This window comes from Columba livia, chromosome 1 (genome assembly GCF_036013475.1).
Source record: "Columba livia isolate bColLiv1 breed racing homer chromosome 1, bColLiv1.pat.W.v2, whole genome shotgun sequence".
Taxonomy (NCBI): Eukaryota; Metazoa; Chordata; class Aves; order Columbiformes; family Columbidae; genus Columba; species Columba livia.
In genome coordinates, this window is record NC_088602.1 from 145,110,743 (window position 1) to 145,119,873 (window position 9,131).

The 9,131-nt window shown below is 44.0% G+C and overlaps 1 protein-coding gene across 7 annotated transcripts in view; it reads right to left on the reverse strand.

Moving 5' to 3' along the window:
* Positions 1-6,574, reverse strand: part of RESF1 (retroelement silencing factor 1) — a 35,229-nt gene extending 28,655 nt beyond the window's left edge. For 2 of the 7 annotated variants that reach the window (XM_065034841.1, XM_065034889.1), the window contains exon 1: positions 6,390-6,574. The gene's annotated coding sequence lies outside the window, so the exon portion shown is untranslated. The remainder of the gene's footprint in view (positions 1-6,389) is intronic. The other 5 variants (XM_065034862.1, XM_065034882.1, XM_065034869.1 and 2 more) reach the window with 5 other exon arrangements.
* Positions 6,575-9,131: the final 2,557 nt, after the last annotated feature.

Genomic DNA, 9,131 nt, shown 5'->3' on the forward strand with positions numbered 1-9,131 from the left:
AAAGTCTGGGTGCCAACAACTGGAAAAGGAGTGGAAAAGTCAGCATCTGGAGAGACCATGGGGTGTGCAGGAAGTCCAAGCACCAGTAACTACAGGGACATAATTGTGTTTCTATTTTGCCATAGTGGATTTATGCCAATGTGCGTGGGTCTGCAAGTTTGATTTCACGCTGAACTAGCCAGAGCAGGAGGAAAACCCAAAAGATTATGAGAAGCTGCTACATTAATGTATACTCTGATTATATTACAAAAGATGTACCCATCATTAACCAGTTGACATGAGATAAATGCTTTTAAGCAAATGCAAAACAAGGGGATATTTTTCAAGTTTTAGATCCTTCTGCATGACAAGAGGGAAACAGAAGACTAAGTAATACATTGTTTAGAAGCAGAGTGCTTAGCCTATGTTTGACTAGTAATTAATAGATGTGTTGTAAGAAACTAATAAATTATAACTAACTTTATCAATTATTTCTTTATATAGATATTTTATGTTAAAACTTTCAAAAATTTGTAATGAATATGCAATAATTGTGCGAACATAAGCAATGCAAGAGCATCCAGTCATCAGAGCACTTATGGAGGATGATCCTCAGCGCTGTTAATAAAATAATGCCTGCTTAACAGTATAATTGACTCTGCTGTTAAGTTTATTTCTTCATTTGGAAGGCACTAAATCAACAATAGACCAGTATCAAAGTCCATGACCCAATGCTCCTGTACTCATGTGTCAGTTGTGTACACAAAGTTGGTCAATAAAATTAACAACTTAAAAATTTTGGTCAATTTTCTCCAACGTGTAAGATAATGGTTCATAACTCTCATGGGTGTCTTGCACTACAGAGACTTCTGCACACTACACTACCCAGAATTGTTTAATACCCTTCAGATAGTGCTAAAATTGTGTTTCCTGTAGCAGGCAGTTAATAACAACTTGAAGAATTACCATTATATTCTTCAATTTTAAAACTAAAAAAAAAAAAAAAGAAAAAGCACTCCTTGACACTGCAACTGATCCACAGTCCTACAGCTATAGAACCACACCCAGCAACACTGCTGCAAGAGTAATGGGAATTGCAGTCACAGCCAAAATGGCAGCAGGAAAGAGGCCATTCTTCTCACCAGGAATGAGATAACAAATAAACGCAATGCCACATACCAATAATTGGAAGTGCTAGACACAGAAGAATCTGATTTTGTCATAAGTAGCATCTAAACTGAGCTCAAACAGATTATTCTGAAAGATAAAAAGTGAATTTTCTTTAAGCACCATGAACTCCAGGCATTTGGAAGAGCCATGTTTCACGAGTTTTAAAATTCTAGGTCTCCACAACATCAAGCAAGGTACCGACATCAGCAAAAGAGACATCGCTGTTCAGAACAAAATGAAATCTTCAAGATAGTATTTGATTCCTTGATGGCATTAACCAAGTGTTTATTGCTTACATTCCTCAAGGGAAAAAGTAAGTTCACTTTTGACTAATAGTCATAAGCATGAGAAAGCAATTTTTAACACACAAGAATAATATTTGCAGTGGGTTGCATATGTTATACATGTTGGATCAACATAATTTGTTTCATTATTTGCTCAACTTGGATATACAGAATTATTATAAGCAATGAACAAAATAAAGTCAAAACTAACAAACCCACAACTAGATGTAACATCAAATTCAAAGCTCCAGTTGCTGTTGGTGACCATTCAAGATCACAAACATGCACAGCCATTGCTGACATGGACAAGTACTGTCTCAGCATGTTCGTTAGCATCTAATGAGAAATTCCCGAGGAATTAAGTCACATATCACAGGTTCCAGAGGAACTCCCTTCACAGATGAGCAGTTTGAACTCTGCCTGCTAGTTAGGATCCAAAAGTAGCTGTTGCATATGATTTTTCCAACTCGCATAAGTACCTCCTTGTTCAGAGGATGGCCACAAAGACTTTTAGAGGCTGGAACAACTCCCCTATGATGACAAGTTAAGAGAGTTGGGGTTGTTCAGCCTGGAAAAGACCTTATAGCAGCCTTCCAGTACACTGGCTGAAGTGCAAATTAAGAAGTTAATTGAATTTCAGTCACGGAGAACAGTAATCTTTCACCAGCACATACTCAAAGAGCTCTTTAACATTTTACGGAGACCATTTATACCATTAATAACACATATTACTAACTTCAAGATCAAAGGAGTGTTTTTTATAAAAAAGTACAGCTGTGATAATGCCTCTGTCCTCTGCTGATTTATCAAGTTTCCTAAATACTGTAAGTTACATTAACATTTACACTCACTAAATTGTCCTTCCTTGCAATTCCTCCAAGTATGAAATTCAAACGCTTTTGCTTTACATTTTCACTGCCCTTTACCATTTCAAAACTGCTGAGAACTTACAACTCTCATGATTAAGCAAAGACACATATAATAGTCAGAAAGATCCTAGTAGTGCTTATGAATCAAACGAATTAAAGAGAAAAAAACTCATTCCCTGTCAGCAATGGAAAAGTAGAACCATTTGAAAAACTGTGGTTGTAACAGTATTAACTATAGAATAGAAATACTTGGAGTGGCAAAGACATGTTGAAAAGTTTACATCTTCCCCACATCCATTTCCCAACCCCCCCCACTGACATCTTCAGTTGCACTGACGCTGCTACTTGTGGTGCTTCAGGATGAACCAGACTATAGATAATAAAATAGCTTCTATATTTCCAATTAAAAAAAGAAAAAAATCACTTATTTCAGCAATCTTGTGTGTCCCTTCAGACAGATGTGTAGCACCCACCGCAAGAGCAGGAGCTCCTTACCGGTCTTTGCTCCTAGAAGAGACAATAGTCATTAAGCTGCAAGTGCTACTATTACAGAAGCAGCAATGACCTGTACCAACAATATCACTGGACGAGTGTCCCTGAGTACTAATAATACAGCAGAACATCCCCTGGCAGATTTTGAAATCCATTTTGCTGTGAAGCAACAGCTTCCTTTCATTAGTGCCCAGAATCAGCTCATAAAAGCAAAGAATAACAATCACCTAACACTAACAACCAAACAACCAAAATGTATGTTTTCACCATTTTTTCCTTGTGTGTGTATTGTGGTTTTTTTTTTCCCCCTCCTCTTAAGAGCCACCAGCAGGCTCTACAGTTTCTCACAAGCCTTCATAGTCAGGCTCAGCAAAGCAGGAGCTGTTATTGGAATTAAGATAGTCAAGTTGCACCTTCTTGACCTTCTGTTCCCTTTATTTGCTGTCTTCAGCCTTGCCTCCCCTTACTTCCTTTTATATGAGGGGGTGGCGAGTATTCACCTCCCTCCTGTGCCAGTTTGTTTGTAGGAAACAATTATTTTGCAAATATAATAGGCCCAGGCAGGATCTCTCAGCAAAACATATTTTAATAACAATTTTGCAAGACCGGGTGTTCTACCTAAAGCTAGGCACACCTAATAGGGCAAAAAGCCCCTGCTTGTATCTCCCCAAAATCCCACCCACAATTTCCCTGCCCTGTTCCCCATTGGCTGGGTACTTCAGGGTTTACAGACTATCCCAACGCATGCAATACCCTTCCCCTGATCAATCTATTGAAGATACGGATTCCTGGTACTTTGGCTACTCTTCCCCCTAAATTAACTTATCAATACAGGTATCGATACATATACAGGTGTCAGTACATATTCTGGGAAGGGATTGTGTATTACATTAAGAATTCAGAGTCTCTCGGTCCTTCGCCGCTGCTGGGGTCAGGTACCAGGTCCTCAGTTACGTAAAAATAACAGTTCTTCGTTAAATGTTCCTTACATGTTGATTATTAGTCATCAACAAAGAGAAGAAAGGCTCAACATCAAAATAACAAGTTAATTATTGCATTAAGACCAGGAGAAGCCAGAAACACTGTGACAAAAGTCACACATCTCCAGCCCACTGACACGCTGCTCCCGTTTGCAGCAAATGAAGCTGAGCAAGCACCATACATACAGAATTTGAGAAACCAATTCCCTTGTTTGCAACCCACAGCCAAAAGCCAACAGACCCAGGTAGTGGCTCCAAAGGTCATACTAGCCATCTCAGCTGGTCTGTTATGGGCAAACAGCCTGGCAAGAAGACTGCCTGAGGAGCACATCCCCTCACCTGGCCAAGTGCACCATCAGGCCTCTACCCCATCAGAGTAAGCAACTAAGCAAATACAACAGGCCCCTTTTGATCATTTTTCCTAAAAAAAAAAAAAAAAAAAAAAAAAAAAAGGGGGGGTGGGAGGGGACAAACAAAAGAGCTGGGAAAAATTTGTTTGTGTAATTTTTAGAAACAGATATAAAAATATTCTAGTACCCTAACATGTTTGCCTGCAGAACCCATGCAAGCTACATAACTTGCTGCCTTTTAAAAAGCCACCATCGAAGGACAGCCTCCTGCAGATCTGAATATTTTTACTTATCCACAACTATTTTTGTTGAATAGTAGGAAGGGGGGGTGAAAAAGCATCTATGATTTAAGTAGAAAGCAGAACCAAGATGACAAAAAGTTTTTCTAAACACATAGCAGAATAATGAACTGGATGAACACTTTTAGTTATTATTAAGCTGGAAACGAAAACAATGCATAGCTGATTTGATATGAAGCATGCTGTAATGTGTTTTTCTGCCAGAACATTAGACGGTACAGTATTTCCTGAAACAAAAATATTGTTTAAGCTTGAATTATGAAGAGGGCTTCATCCTTTAACCCACCACCCAAATCACTGCAGCAAGACAGAACTAACAGTTCCTGACAGACACCTTCAGAACTACCTCAGCACATTGGCCAAGGCTTTGCTTTGAGACTCAGGGGAACTTTGATACTGGCACGGCTATCAAGAGTGAAGGATTTAATTTTGTGGACAATAATATAAAAGTGATCATTAACACAAGTCTGCTTTCTCTGCCAGGAATGTCTACCTAAATGTTTTGGGACACTAGCTGATTAATTCAAGGAAATCGGATGATAAGAGCCCAGTTAAAGAGATTTTGATGTTTTGCTCCCATCATTCTCAGGTGCAAGAGCTAGAAAATATTTACTAAGAGTCAAGATGCACTGGTTTGTTTTGTTCCATTTTTAAGTCGTCCCAGGAGGCTAGTTAAGAGAGCGGGGAAAGGCCCAATGTTACCGCAGAGCTCCTAGAAAGAGGTGAGTCAACTTCATAACAACTTCTAGGAAAACAACCTCCAGCATTCCTATGGGTTTCCGAAGCACACCCAGAGCTAGGAAAACCCACTCACATGCTAGCTGATAACTCTACCTTTCACCTATACCAAGGGTGTATGAAGCACGCTTCCCAGAGCATACGAAGGAAGTTGATAAAGTAGTGTGGATAGGGTACTTGCCTTTTTTCTCACTTTCCATCTGCCTTTATAGATGGAATAAGGTAGCTAATCCTTTCAACTGCATTACTCAGACAACTCTAAGCAGAAACAGAAACCTATACCTCCTGAAAACCTTTTTTTTTTTTTTTTTTAAGTTATATAAACAAGTTTGCCGGCTCAACCACAATATTCAACTGCAGGTGTCCCTCTTACACAAGGCCGAGCATCAGCTCCTTACCACAGGCCTTGTGATGCCCACCTGAAGGACTGAAACAAAACAAAATAAGAAAAAACACGGGCAAACACCAGACTTCCATCACAGAGCTTAAACACGGGAGACTCAAAACACCTGGTCTTCCCCACAACTCTTAAATCTACTACTTTTTTTTTTAATTTCTAACAATATATTTCAGACTTATCGCCCTAGATTGCCACAGCCTATGGAGAAGGACAGTAAATTAAGCGCCTGCTGAAGGCGATCGGGGCGGGGGATGTCCCTGGAGGCAAACAGTTCGGCCGGAAAGCGCGCCTGCAGATCTCATTTTGCTTGTTCCGGTCGTTCGCTGGACGCTTAATTGATGTAATTAACTGGTTCTGCGACAGGAGCATCTCCGCACACACAGACGTGCCTGCCGGACACCGCGCGTCGTCTGCCTGACCCGTTCCCCGCCACCCACCCCGGCCCAGCGCCGCCCGTGCCCGCCAGGACGGGCCCGCCTGCCGCCTTAAGAGACCCGCGGCCGCACCGGGAAACCACCGTGGCCCTGCAGGGCCCTCGCCTGCCGGCGACCCCGGCCGGCTCCGCCCGCGGCCTCCCTCGCTACCGCGGGGAGGAGCCGGGAAGAGCCTCACCGGCCCGGCCCAAGGAAACGACTCCGCCACCCACCCCGATCGCCGCCGGAGGCGCGGCGCGGCCTTTCCCAGCGGGCCGACCACTTCCTCCCCGCCCGCTCGGGGGCCTGGGGAGCGCCTCTCCGCAACCACCGGGTCTCCGGCCCCGCGGGCTGAGGAAGGCACGGTCCCCGCCGCGGGTCCTCCCCGCGCCGCCGCCCGCTCCCCTTCCCTCACCTCCCGGTCCGTCCTCACCGAGCCCGGCGCGGCCGCTCGGCGGGTCGCTCCGCGCGCAGAGGCGGAGCCAGCGGCCGTTAGTGCCCCTGAGAGCCCGAAAGGAACCGGCAGCACCGGTGCTACCGAACCGCCGGCGGGCAGGGGCAGCGGGGGGAGCGCCAAGGCCCGCCCCGGGGCGGGACCCCCCGCGGGGCGGGGAGCGGAGGGGAGGGGAGGCAGGGCCGCTGGCGTCGATCGCTGCCGCTCTGCTCAGGCCCGGCCGGGCCGTGCGGGGGCCTCTGGGGCTGAGAGCCGGAGCCGAGCAGCGCCCGCCAGCCCGGCCGGAGGCGGCGCGCCGGCAGCGGTGCGCGGTTCAAACGCTGCGGCCGGGCGGTGCCGCCGAGTTCGGCAAGCGGGAGCAGAAGTTTGCCTGCGGTGTCGCCGGGTCGCTGAGGGGCAGCCGTGCGGCGCGATCAGTTTGGCTTTCGGTTTCTCAAACCCCTCCAGACCGAGCCCCTCCTCCCCGCCTGCCTTCTCAGGCCCCCAGGGAAGTCTCGCAGCTCCCAGCTTCCAGCACATCACAATTTCTGAGAAAAATACAGTAGGTCTTTCATCCCCCACCGTGAGCTGAGGATCAACTGGGACTTACAGGGCAGCCTACAATTAGGGGAACTGGTAAATGTAAAGGCTCTATAGTAAAAAATAGCTAACAGGAGGAAAATATATATATATTATTTAACGTGCAAAGAAAATATATGTAAGCAGTAAGGTACTTGCCGATAAATTTCACATCACAAAATTTCCAGAGGGCTATTGAAGAGAAACTGCCAAATTACTCTGATTAAGCTATAAAAGATGTACCCATCATTCACCGATTGACGTGATAAAAGCTTTCTGACCACCTGCAAAAAGAGGGGATATTTTTCAAGTTTTAGACCTCCTGCATGACAAGGAGGAGACAGAAGATTAAGTAATACATTGTTTAGAAGCAGAGTGCTTAGCTTATATTTAACTAATAATAGATGTAAGTAAGAAACTAAACAACAACTAACATCAATTATTTCTTAGTATAGATGTATGTCAAAATTTTAAAAAAATGTAATGCATATGTAATAATCATGTGAATATAAGCAACGCAAGAGCATGCAGTCATTGGAGCACTTATGGAGTGTTCCCCAGCATTTGTGCCCCAGCGCTGATAAAATAAAGAATGCCGCTTAACAGAATAATTGACTCTGCTGTTAAGTTTATTTATTTGTTTCACTGTGAAGTGTTTAAAAGATCTAAGTTTAAATTTTAAACAGGTGACAAGCCTAAACTGAATAGATCTTACCTTAAGTTGTGTTTTCTGCTTAGCATTCAGGGGAACAAAGCTCTTATATAACTGTATAGTCAGGGAAAGTCATTTTCACTGAGCTTTATAAATGACCTGACCCTGCTCACTCACATGAGCATCAGGATCTGTGTCTCCAAGGAGGCCGCTGTTGTTGGCAAACAAGACACATAACCACGAACGTAATTATGTTAGCAATCAGGACACATAACCACGGGCATAGTTATATGCGGTGCTGTATTTCAGCGCTGGGAAACCAGGGGTTCGCACCCAAAGCTAGCTTCCCTGGTCAGTTTAAGTTACACACAGTATTTATACAGTCCGTTCACATGCATATTCATATATTTATTAAGATACGTAACGATTACTCAACATTGATTGCAACATTGACTGCAACATCTTGGAACTATTTTGATCATGTGCAGTGTCCTCTGGTGGTCTTTCAGGGGGTCTTCAGGATGAAGTAAGTAGTCTTCATCACTTCTGTCCCTTTCACCTTTGGGTACTGCACAGGCGTACTACTTCTATAGCTAGATAACTGCTGACTTGCTCAACCTCCAGAGATACTGCATGTACTTCTCCTCACTCTATGCGTATTTAGGCTAAGATAAAAGCTAGATTGTTAAGATAAGAGTATACTCGAACATGATATGCTTGAACATCCTTTCAGGGACAGTTTACAAAACTGATTCATCCTTTCAGGAACATTTTGTAAAACTGGTTCTGTTACTAACAGTTATGTGTGGTGCTTTATTTCAGCGCTGGAAAACCAGGGGTTCGCACCCAAAGCTGTGTTATAGACGATCACGATAAGTAGCACGCACTCATTGGAATAAATTGCTTAGAATTTATTGCAGCAAGCGGGCAAAACAGTGCTGGGCAGCTGGGGAGTCTGTGCTCCACCATGGCGCTCCTTTCCAGCAGCAGCAAGCTTGGTTAAATGTGGTAAAGGATTACATATTCATGGTTATTCCAGGAACACCTATACATATTCATAACTTTTTCCTCGAAAAGGCCGTTCTTATGAAAATGAGTTCCAAGGAATTATATCCAGAGTCTTCACTTTTGGCTCTTTCCTGTTGCGCCTGCGCAGTGTCTCCAGGTGGTCACGGGCTTTTGGATGAAGGCTGCAGTCTATCTTGTCGTGCACTTCTCATCTTTGGCCTACCACGCTGGGTTTGGCCAAGGCTCCAACGGCTTGAGCTGGTTTTCCTCCTGCTTTGTGCTGAAGACCCCCGTTACCTCGTTCACACAAGGATGCAACTGGGCCCTTATCTCAGTCAGTCTCTTACTGAATGTTCTGCAGGGTTCACTAGATTAGGCTTTTACACATATCTGTGGAACAAGTGTTTTACAAAGACTGCATACAGGTTGCATTGTTTAATGGCAGCATGTACTAATATCATGTTATATGCTCAGGTTTCACAGCC